Source organism: Syngnathus scovelli, unplaced genomic scaffold (assembly GCF_024217435.2).
Source record: "Syngnathus scovelli strain Florida unplaced genomic scaffold, RoL_Ssco_1.2 HiC_scaffold_47, whole genome shotgun sequence".
Taxonomy (NCBI): Eukaryota; Metazoa; Chordata; class Actinopteri; order Syngnathiformes; family Syngnathidae; genus Syngnathus; species Syngnathus scovelli.
The window spans coordinates 205,105-225,269 of NW_026061570.1; the positions used below are offsets into that span (position 1 = coordinate 205,105).

The 20,165-nt window shown below is 59.6% G+C and overlaps 6 non-coding genes across 6 annotated transcripts; all 6 read left to right on the forward strand.

The window, feature by feature from the left end:
- Nucleotides 1–2,289: 2,289 nt before the first annotated feature.
- Nucleotides 2,290–2,408, forward strand: LOC125968214 (5S ribosomal RNA). Its single transcript, XR_007481132.1, has one exon. It is a non-coding gene; the product is annotated as a 5S ribosomal RNA (ribosomal RNA).
- A 634-nt stretch (nucleotides 2,409–3,042) lies between these two features.
- LOC125968245 (5S ribosomal RNA) lies at nucleotides 3,043–3,161 on the forward strand. The gene has a single exon (XR_007481162.1). It is a non-coding gene; the product is annotated as a 5S ribosomal RNA (ribosomal RNA).
- An 834-nt stretch (nucleotides 3,162–3,995) lies between these two features.
- Nucleotides 3,996–4,114, forward strand: LOC125968231 (5S ribosomal RNA). The gene has a single exon (XR_007481148.1). It is a non-coding gene; the product is annotated as a 5S ribosomal RNA (ribosomal RNA).
- Nucleotides 4,115–17,022: 12,908 nt separating this feature from the next.
- On the forward strand, nucleotides 17,023–17,141 carry LOC125968216 (5S ribosomal RNA). Its single transcript, XR_007481133.1, has one exon. It is a non-coding gene; the product is annotated as a 5S ribosomal RNA (ribosomal RNA).
- A 634-nt stretch (nucleotides 17,142–17,775) lies between these two features.
- On the forward strand, nucleotides 17,776–17,894 carry LOC125968246 (5S ribosomal RNA). The gene has a single exon (XR_007481163.1). It is a non-coding gene; the product is annotated as a 5S ribosomal RNA (ribosomal RNA).
- An 834-nt stretch (nucleotides 17,895–18,728) lies between these two features.
- LOC125968232 (5S ribosomal RNA) lies at nucleotides 18,729–18,847 on the forward strand. Its single transcript, XR_007481149.1, has one exon. It is a non-coding gene; the product is annotated as a 5S ribosomal RNA (ribosomal RNA).
- Nucleotides 18,848–20,165: the final 1,318 nt, after the last annotated feature.

A 20,165-nucleotide genomic window follows, 5' to 3' on the forward strand; every position in this document is an offset into this window, starting at 1 on the left:
CTTATAAACAGCCGATCCGCTCGGCGGGGGCTATTTTCGGCCACTTGGCTCGTGCGCACGGCCTCCCGGATGTGCCGGGCGGGTGCGCGAGCTCGCCGGCCGCTGGAAGTCGAATGAGGCGCCGCGACCACCTCCGGGGTGCTTATAAACAGCCAATGCGCTCGGCGGGGGCTATTTTCGGCCACTTGGCTCGTGCGCACGGCCTCCCGGATGTGCCGGGCGGGTGCGCGAGCTCGCCGGCCGCTGGAAGTCGAATGAGGCGCCGCGACCACCTCCGCGGTGCTTATAAACAGCCGATCCGCTCGGCGGGGGCTATTTTCGGCCACTTGGCTCGTGCGCACGGCCTCCCGGATGTGCCGGGCGGGTGCGCGAGCTCGCCGGCCGCTGGAAGTCGAATGAGGCGCCGCGACCACCTCCGCGGTGCTTATAAACAGCCAATCCGCTCGGCGGGGGCTATTTTCGGCCACTTGGCTCGTGCGCACGGCCTCCCGGATGTGCCGGGCGGGTGCGCGAGCTCGCCGGCCGCTGGAAGTCGAATGAGGCGCCGCGACCACCTCCGCGGTGCTTATAAACAGCCGATCCGCTCGGCGGGAGCTATTTTCGGCCACTTGGCTCGTGCGCACGGCCTCCCGGATGTGCCGGGCGGGTGCGCGAGCTCGCCGGCCGCTGGAAGTCGAATGAGGCGCCGCGACCACCTCCGCGGTGCTTATAAACAGCCGATCCGCTCGGCGGGGGCTATTTTCGGCCACTTGGCTCGTGCGCACGGCCTCCCGGATGTGCCGGGCGGGTGCGCGAGCTCGCCGGCCGCTGGAAGTCGAATGAGGCGCCGCGACCACCTCCGCGGTGCTTATAAACAGCCGATCCGCTCGGCGGGGGCTATTTTCGGCCACTTGGCTCGTGCGCACGGCCTCCCGGATGTGCCGGGCGGGTGCGCGAGCTCGCCGGCCGCTGGAAGTCGAATAAGGCGCCGCGACCACCTCCGCGGTGCTTATAAACAGCCGATCCGCTCGGCGGGGGCTATTTTCGGCCACTTGGCTCGTGCGCACGGCCTCCCGGATGTGCCGGGCGGGTGCGCGAGCTCGCTGGCCGCTGGAAGTCGAATGAGGCGCCGCGACCACCTCCGCGGTGCTTATAAACAGCCGATCCGCTCGGCGGGGGCTATTTTCGGCCACTTGGCTCGTGAGCACGGCCTCCCGGATGTGCCGGGCGGGTGCGCGAGCTCGCCGGCCGCTGGAAGTCGAATGAGGCGCCGCGACCACCTCCGCGGTGCTTATAAACAGCCGATCCGCTCGGCGGGGGCTATTTTCGGCCACTTGGCTCGTGCGCACGGCCTCCCGGATGTGCCGGGCGGGTGCGCGAGCTCGCCGGCCGCTGGAAGTCGAATGAGGCGCCGCGACCACCTCCGCGGTGCTTATAAACAGCCGATCCGCTCGGCGGGGGCTATTTTCGGCCACTTGGCTCGTGCGCACGGCCTCCCGGATGTGCCGGGCGGGTGCGCGAGCTCGCCGGCCGCTGGAAGTCGAATGAGGCGCCGCGACCACCTCCGCGGTGCTTATAAACAGCCGATCCGCTCGGCGGGGGCTATTTTCGGCCACTTGGCTCGTGCGCACGGCCTCCCGGATGTGCCGGGCGGGTGCGCGAGCTCGCCGGCCGCTGGAAGTCCAATGAGGCGCCGCGATCTCCTCCGCGGTGCTTATAAAGTGCCGATCCGCTCGGCTTGGAGCTATTTCCGGCCTCCCGTTGGTGCCGGGCGGCGTGCGCGAGCTCGCCGGCCGCGATCTCCTCCGCGGTGCTTATAAACAGCAGCATGCGCACGGCCTCCCAGAATTTGAACACATTTCGTCAATAAATTTCGCATATTGAATTTTGAAGTTTAATATAATGCAACAATTGAGCTCGACTTATACAAAGGATATATCATAAAATCGTAAATTTCCGTCGAATTTTAGGGGGTCGACTTATACACCGAGTCGACCTGTACACCGGCAAATACGGTAAATACGATTAAATAAAATGATACGACTGGCATAAAAACAAATATAAACCACATAAAAATAAAAGTCACCATTACGTTGAATTATTGGGAGCACCGAGCTTGTTTCTCAGAAACGAGCCGGTCCCATCCAGGCGTAATCGGAGACAATGAAACCCGAAGTGGTTAAGGTTTGTCTTTTAATGCAGGATGCTTGGTCTCCATGTGCCGAAGCAGTTTTGAAGGCTTCATTGGCTCGCTCGCTAGTTTCAGGGGCGATTGTGTCTATTAAATGCAAAATGTTGGGTCACCTCACGGCTTACGGCCATACTACCCTGAGAACGCCCGATCTCGTCCGATCTCGGAAGCTAAGCAGGGTCGGGCCTGGTTAGTACTTGAATGGGAGACCGCCTGGGAATACCAGGTGCTGTAAGCTTTTTCTTTTTCTTATGTGCACTTCAATCGTTTAAGAAGCTATTTTTTACAACACCCATCACGAATGGCATCCGGAAACAGCAAGCCTAATTTAAACTCCGACATTGAAACTATAACACGAGTTTGAAAGCTATATTATGTGGTGACATCCACAGCATTGTAGTTAAATTTTTTACCGCTAGAGAGCAGACTATGTACAGTGAGCATGGCTCCCTGTGAACTCAAAGCAGCAGGCTTGACTTGTAAAAGAACCCAACACAACACTTCCATGAAGTGTTTTTAAACTTTTCAAGGCATTTATTTTGATTCAGCAAAATGCAGGTCGCAACGGCAAATTCGTGCTACCGCATAAAAAGCTGTCAATAACTTTTCATGATAGCCATGTTTCCAGAAAACACCAAAAGCCTTGGAAGAAAGACTGTTTCGGCCCTGGTTGTAAAAAAAACAAAAAAAAACAAAAGTGAAGGGTGACCGTCCGGGAATACCAGGTGCTGAAAGCCTTTTTTTTTTTTTTTTTTTTTCCCACGTCAATTGTGAAAGGAAACTTTTACCACAGCCATCAAGTCACGCCGCTGCTTGGCATGGTTTCAGGGGCGATTGTGTCTATAAAATGAAAAATTCTGAGCGGTCTCACGGCTTACGGCCATACTACCCTGAGAGCGCCCGATCTCGTCCGATCTCGGAGGCTAAGCAGGGTCGGGCCTGGTTAGTACTTGGATGGGAGACCGCCTGGGAATACCAGTTACCGTAAGCTTTTTTTTTTTTCTTATGTGCACTTCAATCGTTTAAGCCAAGAACTTTTTACAGCACCCATCAAGAATGGCATTCGGAAACTGCAAGCCTAGTTTGAACTCCGACACTGAAACTACAACACGAGTTTAAAACCTACATTGTGTGGCGACAGCCATAGCATTGCAGTTCACGTTTTTACCGCTAGAGGACAGACTATGTACAGTGAATAAAGAGCATGGCTCCCTGTGAACTCAAAGCAGCAGTCTTTACTTGTAAAAGATCCCAGCACAACACATTGTGCTTCCATGTAGTGTTTTTACCTTTTTCATGACATTTATTTTGATACAGCCAAATGCAGGTTTTGTGCACTTCACTTTTCCGTTGGGCATTCGCGTAGAACCCTATTCCAGTTACGGCCAGATTCTTTTAGACTAGTGGTACCCAAACTTTCTTGCGCCACGGACCGGCTACGCGTCAGAAATATTTTTGCGGACCTGCCTTTATATATATAAATAAACAATAAATCTATATAAATAAATACTACATTTATAATAAATATATATAAATAGGATTAAATAAAATGATACGACTGGCATAAAAACAAATATAAACCACATAAAAATAAAAGTCACCATTACGTTGAATTATTGGGAGCACCGAGCTTGTTTCTCAGAAACGAGCCGGTCCCATCCAGGCGTAATCGGAGACAATAAAACCCAAAGTGGTTAAGGTTTGTCTTTTAATGCAGGATGCTTGGTCTCCATGTGCCGAAGCAGTTTTGAAGGCTTCATTGGCTTGCTCGCTAGTTTCAGGGGCGATTGTGTCTATAAAATGCAAAATGTTGGGTCACCTCACGGCTTACGGCCATACTACCCTGAGAACGCCTGATCTCGTCTGATCTCCGAAGCTAAGCAGGGTCGGGCCTGGTTAGTACTTGGATGGGAGACTGCCTGGGAATACCAGGTGCTGTAAGCTTTTTCTTTTTCTTATGTGCACTTCAAGCTCTTTTTTTTTTTTTTCTTATGTGCACTTCAATCGTTTAAGCCAAGAACTTTTTACAGCACCCATCACGAATGGCATTCGGAAACTGCAAGCCTAGTTTGAACTCCGACACTGAAACTACAACACGAGTTAAAAACCTCTATGTACAGTGAATAAAGAGCATGGCTCCCTGTGAACTCAAAGCAGCAGTCTTTACTTGTAAAAGAACCCAGCACAACACATTGCGCTTCCATGTAGTGTTTTTACCTTTTTCATGACATTTATTTTGATACAGCCAAATGCAGGTTTTGTGCACTTCACTTTTCCGTTGGGCATTCGCGTAGAACCCTATTCCAGTTACGGCCAGATTCTTTTAGACTAGTGGTCCCCAACCTTTCTTGCGCCACGGACCGGCTACGCGTCAGAAATATTTTTGCGGACCTGCCTTTATATATATAAATAAACAATAAATCTATATAAATAAATACTACATTTATAATAAGTATATATACCGTATTTGCCGGTGTATTGGTCGACCTTTTTCGATCCAAAATCGACCGAAAAAAATCGACCTCGACTTATACACCGAGTCATAAAATTTAACTTCGTACTCATCGCTTCAAATGTGATGGTAACCAAGGCCGTTTCTCATGCATCTCATTGTGCGTTGCACTTAGAAAATTTGAACCGGGCGGCGTGCGCGAGTGCGCGGCCCGCTGGAAGTCGAATGAGGCGCCGCGACCACCTCCGCGGTGCTTATAAACAGCCGATCCGCTCGGCGGGGGCTATTTTCGGCCACTTGGCTCGTGCGCACGGCCTCCCGGATGTGCCGGGCGGGTGCGCGAGCTCGCCGGCCGCTGGAAGTCGAATGAGGCGCCGCGACCACCTCCGCGGTGCTTATTAACAGCCGATCCGCTCGGCGGGGGCTATTTTCGGCCACTTGGCTCGTGCGCACAGCCTCCCGGATGTGCCGGGCGGGTGCGCGAGCTCGCCGGCCGCTGGAAGTCGAATGAGGCGCCGCGACCACCTCCGCGGTGCTTATAAACAGCCGATCCGCTCGGCGGGGGCTATTTTCGGCCACTTGGCTCGTGCGCACGGCCTCCCGGATGTGCCGGGCGGGTGCGCGAGCTCGCCGGCCGCTTGAAGTCGAATGAGGCGCCGCGACCACCTCCGCGGTGCTTATTAACAGCCGATCCGCTCGGCGGTGGCTATTTTCGGCCACTTGGCTCGTGCGCACGGCCTCCCGGATGTGCCGGGCGGGTGCGCGAGCTCGCCGGCCGCTGGAAGTCGATTGAGGCGCCGCGACCACCTCCGCGGTGCTTATAAACAGCCGATCCGCTCGGCGGGGGCTATTTTCGGCCACTTGGCTTGTGCGCACGGCCTCCCGGATGTGCCGGGCGGGTGCGCGATCTCGCCGGCCGCTGGAAGTCGAATGAGGCGCCGCGACCACCTCCGCGGTGCTTATAAACAGCCGATCCGCTCGGCGGGGGCTATTTTCGGCCACTTGGCTCGTGCGCACGGCCTCCCGGATGTGCCGGGCGGGTGCGCGAGCTCGCCGGCCGCTGGAAGTCGAATGAGGCGCCGCGACTGTTAGAGATTTGCTCACTCCAACTTATTTTGCAAGAACGAAACAGGAGACAAGCAAGTTCTTTTGTACACCTGCAGGTGGAGAGTCCATTCGTCGCTGTCTGAACAGCGATTATCGAATGAAGTCTAAAAGTCTCCTCCCTGCAAGGGCATATTTATTAGGAGGAACAGAGTGGGGGTGGGAGTGGACAGGTTTGGTGAACCCCCGGCCTCTGATAAGATCAGAGCAGGGGGTGTTTTACACTATTGTGGGAAACAGACTCTGCATTGTGAGGGCCAGACGTGATTGATTTAATTATTACATTGTGAGGGCCAGACGTGATTGATTTAATCATTACATTGTGAGGGCAAGACAGGATTGATTTAATCATTACATTGTGAGGGCCAGACGTGATTGATTTAATCATTACAGTCTACATTCCAACATAATCATAGGATCAAACTAACCTGAAAACCCTAACAGCGACCACCTCCGCGGTGCTTATAAACAGCCGATCCGCTCGGCGGGGGCTATTTTCGGCCACTTGGCTCGTGCGCACGGCCTCCCGGATGTGCCGGGCGGGTGCGCGAGCTCGCCGGCCGCTGGAAGTCGAATGAGGCGCCGCGACCACCTCCGCGGTGCTTATAAACAGCCGATCCGCTCGGCGGGGGCTATTTTCGGCCACTTGGCTCGTGCGCACGGCCTCCCGGATGTGCCGGGCGGGTGCGCGAGCTCGCCGCCCGCCGGAAGTCGAATGAGGCGCCGCGACCACCTCTGCGGTGCTTATAAACAGCCGATCCGCTCGGCGGGGGCTATTTTCGGCCACTTGGCTCGTGCGCACGGCCTCCCGGATGTGCCGGGCGGGTGCGCGAGCTCGCCGGCCGCCGGAAGTCGAATGAGGCGCCGCGACCACCTCCGCGGTGCTTATAAACAGCCGATCCGCTCGGCGGGGGCTATTTTCGGCCACTTGGCTCGTGCGCACGGCCTCCCGGATGTGCCGGGCGGGTGCGCGATCTCGCCGGCCGCTGGAAGTCGAATGAGGCGCCGCGACCACCTCCGCGGTGCTTATAAACAGCCGATCCGCTCGGCGGGGGCTATTTTCGGCCACTTGGCTCGTGCGCACGGCCTCCCGGATGTGCCGGGCGGGTGCGCGAGCTCGCCGGCCGCTGGAAGTCGAATGAGGCGCCGCGACCACCTCCGCGGTGCATATAAACAGCCGATCCGATCGGCGGGGGCTATTTTCGGCCACTTGGCTCGTGCGCACGGCCTCCCGGATGTGCCGGGCGGGTGCGCGAGCTCGCCGGCCGCTGGAAGTCGAATGAGGCGCCGCGACCACCTCCGCGGTGCTTATAAACAGCCGATCCGCTCGGCGGGGGCTATTTTCGGCCACTTGGCTCGTGCGCACGGCCTCCCGGATGTGCCGGGCGGGTGCGCGAGCTCGCCGGCCGCTGGAAGTCGAATGAGGCGCCGCGACCACCTCCGCGGTGCTTATAAACAGCCGATCCGCTCGGCGGGGGCTATTTTCGGCCACTTGGCTCGTGCGCACGGCCTCCCGGATGTGCCGGGCGGGTGCGCGAGCTCGCCGGCCGCTGGAAGTCGAATGAGCCGCCGCTACCACCTCCGCGGTGCTTATAAACAGCCGATCCGCTCGGCGGGGGCTATTTTCGGCCACTTGGCTCGTGCGCACGGCCTCCCGGATGTTCCGGGCGGGTGCGCGAGCTCGCCGGCCGCTGGAAGTCGAATGAGGCGCCGCGACCACCTCCGCGGTGCTTATAAACAGCCGATCCGCTCGGCGGGGGCTATTTTCGGCCACTTGGCTCGTGCGCACGGCCTCCCGGATGTGCCGGGCGGGTGCGCGAGCTCGCCGGCCGCTGGAAGTCGAATGAGGCGCCGCGACCACCTCCGCGGTGCTTATAAACAGCCGATCCGCTCGGCGGGGGCTATTTTCGGCCACTTGGCTCGTGCGCACGGCCTCCCGGATGTGCCGGGCGGGTGCGCGAGCTCGCCGGCCGCTGGAAGTCGAATGAGGCGCCGCGACCACCTCCGCGGTGCTTATAAACAGCCGATCCGCTCGGCGGGGGCTATTTTCGGCCACTTGGCTCGTGCGCACGGCCTCCCGGATGTGCCGGGCGGGTGCGCGAGCTCGCCGGCCGCTGGAAGTCGAATGAGGCGCCGCGACCACCTCCGCGGTGCTTATAAACAGCCGATCCGCTCGGCGGGAGCTATTTTCGGCCACTTGGCTCGTGCGCACGGCCTCCCGGATGTGCCGGGCGGGTGCGCGAGCTCGCCGGCCGCTGGAAGTCGAATGAGGCGCCGCGACCACCTCCGCGGTGCTTATAAACAGCCGATCCGCTCGGCGGGGGCTATTTTCGGCCACTTGGCTCGTGCGCACGGCCTCCCGGATGTGCCGGGCGGGTGCGCGGGCTCGCCGGCCGCTGGAAGTCGAATGAGGCGCCGCGACCACCTCCGCGGTGCTTATAAACAGCCGATCCGCTCGGCGGGGGCTATTTTCGGCCACTTGGCTCGTGTGCACGGCCTCCCGGATGTGCCGGGCGGGTGCGCGAGCTCGCCGGCCGCTGGAAGTCGAATGAGGCGCCGCGACCACCTCCGCGGTGCTTATAAACAGCCGATCCGCTCGGCGGGGGCTATTTTCGGCCACTTGGCTCGTGCGCACGGCCTCCCGGATGTGCCGGGCGGGTGCGCGAGCTCGCCGGCCGCTGGAAGTCGATTGAGGCGCCGCGACCACCTCCGCGGTGCTTATAAACAGCCGATCCGCTCGGCGGGGGCTATTTTCGGCCACTTGGCTTGTGCGCACGGCCTCCCGGATGTGCCGGGCGGGTGCGCGATCTCGCCGGCCGCTGGAAGTCGAATGAGGCGCCGCGACCACCTCCGCGGTGCTTATAAACAGCCGATCCGCTCGGCGGGGGCTATTTTCGGCCACTTGGCTCGTGCGCACGGCCTCCCGGATGTGCCGGGCGGGTGCGCGAGCTCGCCGGCCGCTGGAAGTCGAATGAGGCGCCGCGACTGTTAGAGATTTGCTCACTCCAACTTATTTTGCAAGAACGAAACAGGAGACAAGCAAGTTCTTTTGTACACCTGCAGGTGGAGAGTCCATTCGTCGCTGTCTGAACAGCGATTATCGAATGAAGTCTAAAAGTCTCCTCCCTGCAAGGGCATATTTATTAGGAGGAACAGAGTGGGGGTGGGAGTGGACAGGTTTGGTGAACCCCCGGCCTCTGATAAGATCAGAGCAGGGGGTGTTTTACACTATTGTGGGAAACAGACTCTGCATTGTGAGGGCCAGACGTGATTGATTTAATTATTACATTGTGAGGGCCAGACGTGATTGATTTAATCATTACATTGTGAGGGCAAGACAGGATTGATTTAATCATTACATTGTGAGGGCCAGACGTGATTGATTTAATCATTACAGTCTACATTCCAACATAATCATAGGATCAAACTAACCTGAAAACCCTAACAGCGACCACCTCCGCGGTGCTTATAAACAGCCGATCCGCTCGGCGGGGGCTATTTTCGGCCACTTGGCTCGTGCGCACGGCCTCCCGGATGTGCCGGGCGGGTGCGCGAGCTCGCCGGCCGCTGGAAGTCGAATGAGGCGCCGCGGCCACCTCCGCGGTGCTTATAAACAGCCGATCCGCTCGGCGGGGGCTATTTTCGGCCACTTGGCTCGTGCGCACGGCCTCCCGGATGTGCCGGGCGGGTGCGCGGGCTCGCCGGCCGCTGGAAGTCGAATGAGGCGCCGCGACCACCTCCGCGGTGCTGATAAACAGCCGATCCGCTCGGCGGGGGCTATTTTCGGCCACTTGGCTCGTGCGCACGGCCTCCCGGATGTGCCGGGCGGGTGCGCGAGCTCGCCGGCCGCTTGAAGTCGAATGAGGCGCCGCGACCACCTCCGCGGTGCTTATAAACAGCCGATCCGCTCGGCGGGGGCTATTTTCGGCCACTTGGCTCGTGCGCACGGCCTCCCGGATGTGCCGGGCGGGTGCGCGGGCTCGCCGGCCGCTGGAAGTCGAATGAGGCGCCGCGACCACCTCCGCGGTGCTTATAAACAGCCGATCCGCTCGGCGGGGGCTATTTTCGGCCACTTGGCTCGTGTGCACGGCCTCCCGGATGTGCCGGGCGGGTGCGCGAGCTCGCCGGCCGCTGGAAGTCGAATGAGGCGCCGCGACCACCTCCGCGGTGCTTATAAACAGCCGATCCGCTCGGCGGGGGCTATTTTCGGCCACTTGGCTCGTGCGCACGGCCTCCCGGATGTGCCGGGCGGGTGCGCGAGCTCGCCGGCCGCTGGAAGTCGATTGAGGCGCCGCGACCACCTCCGCGGTGCTTATAAACAGCCGATCCGCTCGGCGGGGGCTATTTTCGGCCACTTGGCTTGTGCGCACGGCCTCCCGGATGTGCCGGGCGGGTGCGCGATCTCGCCGGCCGCTGGAAGTCGAATGAGGCGCCGCGACCACCTCCGCGGTGCTTATAAACAGCCGATCCGCTCGGCGGGGGCTATTTTCGGCCACTTGGCTCGTGCGCACGGCCTCCCGGATGTGCCGGGCGGGTGCGCGAGCTCGCCGGCCGCTGGAAGTCGAATGAGGCGCCGCGACTGTTAGAGATTTGCTCACTCCAACTTATTTTGCAAGAACGAAACAGGAGACAAGCAAGTTCTTTTGTACACCTGCAGGTGGAGAGTCCATTCGTCGCTGTCTGAACAGCGATTATCGAATGAAGTCTAAAAGTCTCCTCCCTGCAAGGGCATATTTATTAGGAGGAACAGAGTGGGGGTGGGAGTGGACAGGTTTGGTGAACCCCCGGCCTCTGATAAGATCAGAGCAGGGGGTGTTTTACACTATTGTGGGAAACAGACTCTGCATTGTGAGGGCCAGACGTGATTGATTTAATTATTACATTGTGAGGGCCAGACGTGATTGATTTAATCATTACATTGTGAGGGCAAGACAGGATTGATTTAATCATTACATTGTGAGGGCCAGACGTGATTGATTTAATCATTACAGTCTACATTCCAACATAATCATAGGATCAAACTAACCTGAAAACCCTAACAGCGACCACCTCCGCGGTGCTTATAAACAGCCGATCCGCTCGGCGGGGGCTATTTTCGGCCACTTGGCTCGTGCGCACGGCCTCCCGGATGTGCCGGGCGGGTGCGCGAGCTCGCCGGCCGCTGGAAGTCGAATGAGGCGCCGCGACCACCTCCGCGGTGCTTATAAACAGCCGATCCGCTCGGCGGGGGCTATTTTCGGCCACTTGGCTCGTGCGCACGGCCTCCCGGATGTGCCGGGCGGGTGCGCGAGCTCGCCGCCCGCCGGAAGTCGAATGAGGCGCCGCGACCACCTCTGCGGTGCTTATAAACAGCCGATCCGCTCGGCGGGGGCTATTTTCGGCCACTTGGCTCGTGCGCACGGCCTCCCGGATGTGCCGGGCGGGTGCGCGAGCTCGCCGGCCGCCGGAAGTCGAATGAGGCGCCGCGACCACCTCCGCGGTGCTTATAAACAGCCGATCCGCTCGGCGGGGGCTATTTTCGGCCACTTGGCTCGTGCGCACGGCCTCCCGGATGTGCCGGGCGGGTGCGCGATCTCGCCGGCCGCTGGAAGTCGAATGAGGCGCCGCGACCACCTCCGCGGTGCTTATAAACAGCCGATCCGCTCGGCGGGGGCTATTTTCGGCCACTTGGCTCGTGCGCACGGCCTCCCGGATGTGCCGGGCGGGTGCGCGAGCTCGCCGGCCGCTGGAAGTCGAATGAGGCGCCGCGACCACCTCCGCGGTGCATATAAACAGCCGATCCGATCGGCGGGGGCTATTTTCGGCCACTTGGCTCGTGCGCACGGCCTCCCGGATGTGCCGGGCGGGTGCGCGAGCTCGCCGGCCGCTGGAAGTCGAATGAGGCGCCGCGACCACCTCCGCGGTGCTTATAAACAGCCGATCCGCTCGGCGGGGGCTATTTTCGGCCACTTGGCTCGTGCGCACGGCCTCCCGGATGTGCCGGGCGGGTGCGCGAGCTCGCCGGCCGCTGGAAGTCGAATGAGGCGCCGCGACCACCTCCGCGGTGCTTATAAACAGCCGATCCGCTCGGCGGGGGCTATTTTCGGCCACTTGGCTCGTGCGCACGGCCTCCCGGATGTGCCGGGCGGGTGCGCGAGCTCGCCGGCCGCTGGAAGTCGAATGAGCCGCCGCTACCACCTCCGCGGTGCTTATAAACAGCCGATCCGCTCGGCGGGGGCTATTTTCGGCCACTTGGCTCGTGCGCACGGCCTCCCGGATGTTCCGGGCGGGTGCGCGAGCTCGCCGGCCGCTGGAAGTCGAATGAGGCGCCGCGACCACCTCCGCGGTGCTTATAAACAGCCGATCCGCTCGGCGGGGGCTATTTTCGGCCACTTGGCTCGTGCGCACGGCCTCCCGGATGTGCCGGGCGGGTGCGCGAGCTCGCCGGCCGCTGGAAGTCGAATGAGGCGCCGCGACCACCTCCGCGGTGCTTATAAACAGCCGATCCGCTCGGCGGGGGCTATTTTCGGCCACTTGGCTCGTGCGCACGGCCTCCCGGATGTGCCGGGCGGGTGCGCGAGCTCGACGGCCGCTGGAAGTCGAATGAGGCGCCGCTACCACCTCCGCGGTGCTTATAAACAGCCGATCCGCTCGGCGGGGGCTATTTTCGGCCACTTGGCTCGTGCGCACGGCCTCCCGGATGTGCCGGGCGGGTGCGCGAGCTCGCCGGCCGCTGGAAGTCGAATGAGGCGTCGCGACCACCTCCGCGGTGCTTATAAACAGCCGATCCGCTCGGCGGGGGCTATTTTCGGCCACTTGGCTCGTGCGCACGGCCTCCCGGATGTGCCGGGCGGGTGCGCGAGCTCGCCGGCCGCTGGAAGTCGAATGAGGCGCCGCGACCACCTCCGCGGTGCTTATAAACAGCCGATCCGCTCGGCGGGGGCTATTTTCGGCCACTTGGCTCGTGCGCACGGCCTCCCGGATGTGCCGGGCGGGTGCGCGAGCTCGCCGGCCGCTTGAAGTCGAATGAGGCGCCGCGACCACCTCCGCGGTGCTTATTAACAGCCGATCCGCTCGGCGGTGGCTATTTTCGGCCACTTGGCTCGTGCGCACGGCCTCCCGGATGTGCCGGGCGGGTGCGCGAGCTCGCCGGCCGCTTGAAGTCGAATGAGGCGCCGCGACCACCTCCGCGGTGCTTATAAACAGCCGATCCGCTCGGCGGGGGCTATTTTCGGCCACTTGGCTCGTGCGCACGGCCTCCCGGATGTGCCGGGCGGGTGCGCGAGCTCGCCGCCCGCCGGAAGTCGAATGAGGCGCCGCGACCACCTCTGCGGTGCTTATAAACAGCCGATCCGCTCGGCGGGGGCTATTTTCGGCCACTTGGCTCGTGCGCACGGCCTCCCGGATGTGCCGGGCGGGTGCGCGAGCTCGCCGGCCGCTGGAAGTCGAATGAGGCGCCGCGACCACCTCCGCGGTGCTTATAAACAGCCGATCCGCTCGTCGGGGGCTATTTTCGGCCACTTGGCTCGTGCGCACGGCCTCCCGGAGTTGCCGGGCGGGTGCGCGAGCTCGCCGGCCGCTGGAAGTCGAATGAGGCGCCGCGACCACCTCCGCGGTGCTTACAAACAGCCGATCCGCTCGGCGGGGGCTATTTTCGGCCACTTGGCTCGTGCGCACGGCCTCCCGGATGTGCCGGGCGGGTGCGCGAGCTCGCCGGCCGCTGGAAGTCGAATGAGGCGCCGCGCCCACCTCCGCGGTGCTTATAAACAGCCGATCCGCTCGGCGGGGGCTATTTTCGGCCACTTGGCTCGTGCGCACGGCCTCCCGGATGTGCCGGGCGGGTGCGCGAGCTCGCCAGCCGCTGGAAGTCGAATGAGGCGCCGCGACCACCTCCGCGGTGCTTATAAACAGCCGATCCGCTCGGCGGGGGCTATTTTCGGCCACTTGGCTCGTGCGCACGGCCTCCCGGATGTGCCGGGCGGGTGCGCGAGCTCGCCGGCCGCTGGAAGTCGAATGAGGCGCCGCGACCACCTCCGCGGTGCTTATTAACAGCCGATCCGCTCGGCGGGGGCTATTTTCGGCCACTTGGCTCGTGCGCACAGCCTCCCGGATGTGCCGGGCGGGTGCGCGAGCTCGCCGGCCGCTGGAAGTCGAATGAGGCGCCGCGACCACCTCCGCGGTGCTTATAAACAGCCGATCCGCTCGGCGGGGGCTATTTTCGGCCACTTGGCTCGTGCGCACGGCCTCCCGGATGTGCCGGGCGGGTGCGCGAGCTCGCCGGCCGCTTGAAGTCGAATTAGGCGCCGCGACCACCTCCGCGGTGCTTATTAACAGCCGATCCGCTCGGCGGTGGCTATTTTCGGCCACTTGGCTCGTGCGCACGGCCTCCCGGATGTGCCGGGCGGGTGCGCGAGCTCGCCGGCCGCTTGAAGTCGAATGAGGCGCCGCGACCACCTCCGCGGTGCTTATAAACAGCCGATCCGCTCGGCGGGGGCTATTTTCGGCCACTTGGCTCGTGCGCACGGCCTCCCGGATGTGCCGGGCGGGTGCGCGAGCTCGCCGGCCGCTGGAAGTCGAATGAGGCGCCGCGACCACCTCCGCGGTGCTTATAAACAGCCGATCCGCTCGGCGGGGGCTATTTTCGGCCACTTGGCTCGTGCGCACGGCCTCCCGGATGTGCCGGGCGGGTGCGCGAGCTCGCCGGCCGCTGGAAGTCGAATGAGGCGCCGCGACCACCTCCGCGGTGCTTATAAACAGCCGATACGTTCGGCGGGGGCTATTTTCGGCCACTTGGCTCGTGCGCACGGCCTCCCGGATGTGCCGGGCGGGTGCGCGAGCTCGCCGGCCGCTGGAAGTCGAATGAGGCGCCGCGACCACCTCCGCGGTGCTTATAAACAGCCGATCCGCTCGGCGGGGGCTATTTTCGGCCACTTGGCTCGTGCGCACGGCCTCCCGGATGTGCCGGGCGGGTGCGCGAGCTCGCCGGCCGCTGGAAGTCGAATGAGGCGCCGCGACCACCTCCGCGGTGCTTATAAACAGCCGATCCGCTCGGCGGGGGCTATTTTCGGCCACTTGGCTCGTGCGCACGGCCTCCCGGATGTGCCGGGCGGGTGCGCGAGCTCGCCGGCCGCTGGAAGTCGAATGAGGCGCCGCGACCACCTCCGGGGTGCTTATAAACAGCCAATGCGCTCGGCGGGGGCTATTTTCGGCCACTTGGCTCGTGCGCACGGCCTCCCGGATGTGCCGGGCGGGTGCGCGAGCTCGCCGGCCGCTGGAAGTCGAATGAGGCGCCGCGACCACCTCCGCGGTGCTTATAAACAGCCGATCCGCTCGGCGGGGGCTATTTTCGGCCACTTGGCTCGTGCGCACGGCCTCCCGGATGTGCCGGGCGGGTGCGCGAGCTCGCCGGCCGCTGGAAGTCGAATGAGGCGCCGCGACCACCTCCGCGGTGCTTATAAACAGCCAATCCGCTCGGCGGGGGCTATTTTCGGCCACTTGGCTCGTGCGCACGGCCTCCCGGATGTGCCGGGCGGGTGCGCGAGCTCGCCGGCCGCTGGAAGTCGAATGAGGCGCCGCGACCACCTCCGCGGTGCTTATAAACAGCCGATCCGCTCGGCGGGAGCTATTTTCGGCCACTTGGCTCGTGCGCACGGCCTCCCGGATGTGCCGGGCGGGTGCGCGAGCTCGCCGGCCGCTGGAAGTCGAATGAGGCGCCGCGACCACCTCCGCGGTGCTTATAAACAGCCGATCCGCTCGGCGGGGGCTATTTTCGGCCACTTGGCTCGTGCGCACGGCCTCCCGGATGTGCCGGGCGGGTGCGCGAGCTCGCCGGCCGCTGGAAGTCGAATGAGGCGCCGCGACCACCTCCGCGGTGCTTATAAACAGCCGATCCGCTCGGCGGGGGCTATTTTCGGCCACTTGGCTCGTGCGCACGGCCTCCCGGATGTGCCGGGCGGGTGCGCGAGCTCGCCGGCCGCTGGAAGTCGAATAAGGCGCCGCGACCACCTCCGCGGTGCTTATAAACAGCCGATCCGCTCGGCGGGGGCTATTTTCGGCCACTTGGCTCGTGCGCACGGCCTCCCGGATGTGCCGGGCGGGTGCGCGAGCTCGCTGGCCGCTGGAAGTCGAATGAGGCGCCGCGACCACCTCCGCGGTGCTTATAAACAGCCGATCCGCTCGGCGGGGGCTATTTTCGGCCACTTGGCTCGTGAGCACGGCCTCCCGGATGTGCCGGGCGGGTGCGCGAGCTCGCCGGCCGCTGGAAGTCGAATGAGGCGCCGCGACCACCTCCGCGGTGCTTATAAACAGCCGATCCGCTCGGCGGGGGCTATTTTCGGCCACTTGGCTCGTGCGCACGGCCTCCCGGATGTGCCGGGCGGGTGCGCGAGCTCGCCGGCCGCTGGAAGTCGAATGAGGCGCCGCGACCACCTCCGCGGTGCTTATAAACAGCCGATCCGCTCGGCGGGGGCTATTTTCGGCCACTTGGCTCGTGCGCACGGCCTCCCGGATGTGCCGGGCGGGTGCGCGAGCTCGCCGGCCGCTGGAAGTCGAATGAGGCGCCGCGACCACCTCCGCGGTGCTTATAAACAGCCGATCCGCTCGGCGGGGGCTATTTTCGGCCACTTGGCTCGTGCGCACGGCCTCCCGGATGTGCCGGGCGGGTGCGCGAGCTCGCCGGCCGCTGGAAGTCCAATGAGGCGCCGCGATCTCCTCCGCGGTGCTTATAAAGTGCCGATCCGCTCGGCTTGGAGCTATTTCCGGCCTCCCGTTGGTGCCGGGCGGCGTGCGCGAGCTCGCCGGCCGCGATCTCCTCCGCGGTGCTTATAAACAGCAGCATGCGCACGGCCTCCCAGAATTTGAACACATTTCGTCAATAAATTTCGCATATTGAATTTTGAAGTTTAATATAATGCAACAATTGAGCTCGACTTATACAAAGGATATATCATAAAATCGTAAATTTCCGTCGAATTTTAGGGGGTCGACTTATACACCGAGTCGACCTGTACACCGGCAAATACGGTAAATACGATTAAATAAAATGATACGACTGGCATAAAAACAAATATAAACCACATAAAAATAAAAGTCACCATTACGTTGAATTATTGGGAGCACCGAGCTTGTTTCTCAGAAACGAGCCGGTCCCATCCAGGCGTAATCGGAGACAATGAAACCCGAAGTGGTTAAGGTTTGTCTTTTAATGCAGGATGCTTGGTCTCCATGTGCCGAAGCAGTTTTGAAGGCTTCATTGGCTCGCTCGCTAGTTTCAGGGGCGATTGTGTCTATTAAATGCAAAATGTTGGGTCACCTCACGGCTTACGGCCATACTACCCTGAGAACGCCCGATCTCGTCCGATCTCGGAAGCTAAGCAGGGTCGGGCCTGGTTAGTACTTGAATGGGAGACCGCCTGGGAATACCAGGTGCTGTAAGCTTTTTCTTTTTCTTATGTGCACTTCAATCGTTTAAGAAGCTATTTTTTACAACACCCATCACGAATGGCATCCGGAAACAGCAAGCCTAATTTAAACTCCGACATTGAAACTATAACACGAGTTTGAAAGCTATATTATGTGGTGACATCCACAGCATTGTAGTTAAATTTTTTACCGCTAGAGAGCAGACTATGTACAGTGAGCATGGCTCCCTGTGAACTCAAAGCAGCAGGCTTGACTTGTAAAAGAACCCAACACAACACTTCCATGAAGTGTTTTTAAACTTTTCAAGGCATTTATTTTGATTCAGCAAAATGCAGGTCGCAACGGCAAATTCGTGCTACCGCATAAAAAGCTGTCAATAACTTTTCATGATAGCCATGTTTCCAGAAAACACCAAAAGCCTTGGAAGAAAGACTGTTTCGGCCCTGGTTGTAAAAAAAACAAAAAAAAACAAAAGTGAAGGGTGACCGTCCGGGAATACCAGGTGCTGAAAGCCTTTTTTTTTTTTTTTTTTTTTCCCACGTCAATTGTGAAAGGAAACTTTTACCACAGCCATCAAGTCACGCCGCTGCTTGGCATGGTTTCAGGGGCGATTGTGTCTATAAAATGAAAAATTCTGAGCGGTCTCACGGCTTACGGCCATACTACCCTGAGAGCGCCCGATCTCGTCCGATCTCGGAGGCTAAGCAGGGTCGGGCCTGGTTAGTACTTGGATGGGAGACCGCCTGGGAATACCAGTTACCGTAAGCTTTTTTTTTTTTCTTATGTGCACTTCAATCGTTTAAGCCAAGAACTTTTTACAGCACCCATCAAGAATGGCATTCGGAAACTGCAAGCCTAGTTTGAACTCCGACACTGAAACTACAACACGAGTTTAAAACCTACATTGTGTGGCGACAGCCATAGCATTGCAGTTCACGTTTTTACCGCTAGAGGACAGACTATGTACAGTGAATAAAGAGCATGGCTCCCTGTGAACTCAAAGCAGCAGTCTTTACTTGTAAAAGATCCCAGCACAACACATTGTGCTTCCATGTAGTGTTTTTACCTTTTTCATGACATTTATTTTGATACAGCCAAATGCAGGTTTTGTGCACTTCACTTTTCCGTTGGGCATTCGCGTAGAACCCTATTCCAGTTACGGCCAGATTCTTTTAGACTAGTGGTACCCAAACTTTCTTGCGCCACGGACCGGCTACGCGTCAGAAATATTTTTGCGGACCTGCCTTTATATATATAAATAAACAATAAATCTATATAAATAAATACTACATTTATAATAAATATATATAAATAGGATTAAATAAAATGATACGACTGGCATAAAAACAAATATAAACCACATAAAAATAAAAGTCACCATTACGTTGAATTATTGGGAGCACCGAGCTTGTTTCTCAGAAACGAGCCGGTCCCATCCAGGCGTAATCGGAGACAATAAAACCCAAAGTGGTTAAGGTTTGTCTTTTAATGCAGGATGCTTGGTCTCCATGTGCCGAAGCAGTTTTGAAGGCTTCATTGGCTTGCTCGCTAGTTTCAGGGGCGATTGTGTCTATAAAATGCAAAATGTTGGGTCACCTCACGGCTTACGGCCATACTACCCTGAGAACGCCTGATCTCGTCTGATCTCCGAAGCTAAGCAGGGTCGGGCCTGGTTAGTACTTGGATGGGAGACTGCCTGGGAATACCAGGTGCTGTAAGCTTTTTCTTTTTCTTATGTGCACTTCAAGCTCTTTTTTTTTTTTTTCTTATGTGCACTTCAATCGTTTAAGCCAAGAACTTTTTACAGCACCCATCACGAATGGCATTCGGAAACTGCAAGCCTAGTTTGAACTCCGACACTGAAACTACAACACGAGTTAAAAACCTCTATGTACAGTGAATAAAGAGCATGGCTCCCTGTGAACTCAAAGCAGCAGTCTTTACTTGTAAAAGAACCCAGCACAACACATTGCGCTTCCATGTAGTGTTTTTACCTTTTTCATGACATTTATTTTGATACAGCCAAATGCAGGTTTTGTGCACTTCACTTTTCCGTTGGGCATTCGCGTAGAACCCTATTCCAGTTACGGCCAGATTCTTTTAGACTAGTGGTCCCCAACCTTTCTTGCGCCACGGACCGGCTACGCGTCAGAAATATTTTTGCGGACCTGCCTTTATATATATAAATAAACAATAAATCTATATAAATAAATACTACATTTATAATAAGTATATATACCGTATTTGCCGGTGTATTGGTCGACCTTTTTCGATCCAAAATCGACCGAAAAAAATCGACCTCGACTTATACACCGAGTCATAAAATTTAACTTCGTACTCATCGCTTCAAATGTGATGGTAACCAAGGCCGTTTCTCATGCATCTCATTGTGCGTTGCACTTAGAAAATTTGAACCGGGCGGCGTGCGCGAGTGCGCGGCCCGCTGGAAGTCGAATGAGGCGCCGCGACCACCTCCGCGGTGCTTATAAACAGCCGATCCGCTCGGCGGGGGCTATTTTCGGCCACTTGGCTCGTGCGCACGGCCTCCCGGATGTGCCGGGCGGGTGCGCGAGCTCGCCGGCCGCTGGAAGTCGAATGAGGCGCCGCGACCACCTCCGCGGTGCTTATTAACAGCCGATCCGCTCGGCGGGGGCTATTTTCGGCCACTTGGCTCGTGCGCACAGCCTCCCGGATGTGCCGGGCGGGTGCGCGAGCTCGCCGGCCGCTGGAAGTCGAATGAGGCGCCGCGACCACCTCCGCGGTGCTTATAAACAGCCGATCCGCTCGGCGGGGGCTATTTTCGGCCACTTGGCTCGTGCGCACGGCCTCCCGGATGTGCCGGGCGGGTGCGCGAGCTCGCCGGCCGCTTGAAGTCGAATGAGGCGCCGCGACCACCTCCGCGGTGCTTATTAACAGCCGATCCGCTCGGCGGTGGCTATTTTCGGCCACTTGGCTCGTGCGCACGGCCTCCCGGATGTGCCGGGCGGGTGCGCGAGCTCGCCGGCCGCTGGAAGTCGATTGAGGCGCCGCGACCACCTC